The 1,562-nt window shown below is 43.2% G+C and overlaps 1 protein-coding gene across 1 annotated transcript in view; it reads right to left on the reverse strand.

Annotated features, from left to right (window-relative positions):
- The window catches only part of T265_06754 (hypothetical protein), a gene marked incomplete at both ends in the record, with an annotated part of 5,022 nt that overhangs the window by 865 nt on the left and 2,595 nt on the right, over positions 1–1,562 (reverse strand). The window lies entirely within an intron of this gene.

The raw sequence follows: 1,562 nt of genomic DNA on the forward strand, positions 1-1,562 counted from the left end.
CTTTGCGCTACATCCGATAGGTAAATTTGACCTCGTTTTATCCACTTTGTTGGGCAAAAGGAGCCCACAGGTAGACAATAATATATATATATATATTCTGACAAACCCCGTTCACCAAAAATTCGCTATAAACAAGCAGCTAAACACTTTTGTAATTGCTGCACTCTAAACGCAGATCAGTTGGAATGATTCATCTTCGGAAAGTGCTGAAATTTTGTGTTCTAAGAACGAGTTATGTGGCTATTTGTTCCAGCGGAACTTCATGATGCGCGGATTAGAGCTACACTGAATTAACCATGGAATAACCTATTTTAACCACAGTACGGCCGCTCTATTTGGGCTGCCGGGAATACTCAGTTTGTTTAATTTCTTGAGTTGTTAATGCTGAACATTTCAAACATTTATGTCATGTGGAAGGAGGCGCTTAAGTTTCACCAGAAACACTGAATGTAAAGGCTGCAGGTGAAGGTGGTTAGACGATTTCAAACTGGGTTGGAATTTCTTGCGAACTGCTCCAACACTCAGCCCTAGTGGCGTTTGGATAGAATAATAAGCAAAAAATGTTCAGCTGTAACACTTTCGATGCCGTGCTCTCCGAATAATTCACGACAGCTCAGACACTGTCACGTTGCCGAAACTCAGACAGGAGCAGTCGGAATGCTGAGGTTGGGTTCGGACCACGGAACTTCGGGCCGGTGAGTCACATTTTAATCATTGAACTATCTCAGGCTAGTTTGGACGGAGCGCGTACCAGCCAAACATACGCCTCCATACGTGCGGTCTGATGTATAGTTTTAAACATAAGGTTAGAAGGAAAGAGGGAACGTGATAGCACGGTCGGTCCAATGGGACTACTTTGGTTGTCCGTATAGTAACGTTTTCTGGCGTTCTGACTATACGGTCCTCAAAATATTCCATCGAAGGAGCGCAGACCATGTCGCCAGGCAGTGGGATCCAGTTGCGTTTGACTTGAACAGTTAACCAGTCTTCACGGCAACCCAACATCTAGTGCTGTGCGAATATTTTCAATGGATGACCCCCAAGCTATTTAGCATGTCACAACATGGGTGTGGTGAATTCAGAAAAACGTTGTGGTCAAGCTTTCGGTTGCCCAGAAATCCTAGGTAAACCAGTGGGTAAAATAAATGCATATTGTCGACACTGCTTGGTTGCTGACTCAACAACCTGCTCACCAATTTGTTGTGATTGTCCTTATGTTCGTGTACATTGCTTAGGTCGCGGACTCCAACATAGTAAGGCGTATACCAGATGCGGCTCGTTATATTTTGTTAACAGAGTCAAGCTTTCTGAGTAACCTTTATAGCAGACAAGGTTGCTTATCGAACTGTACAATGGTGACGCAGTTCCTACTTTATCATTATTCCAACGTTGGGTTTGCATGTTGATCACCATCATCATCAAAGACAGCAACATCAGTGTTGGCACTGATGCTTCACTGCCGTACAACCATAAGGTTCGTCTAGTTATATATATATATATATATAATTGTATTAAAAGCCCTACGGTGAAGAGAAGAGAAAAAGAGTGGGTGAGGGAGGGAA

Source organism: Opisthorchis viverrini, assembly GCF_000715545.1.
Source record: "Opisthorchis viverrini unplaced genomic scaffold opera_v5_146, whole genome shotgun sequence".
NCBI lineage: Eukaryota > Metazoa > Platyhelminthes > Trematoda > Opisthorchiida > Opisthorchiidae > Opisthorchis > Opisthorchis viverrini.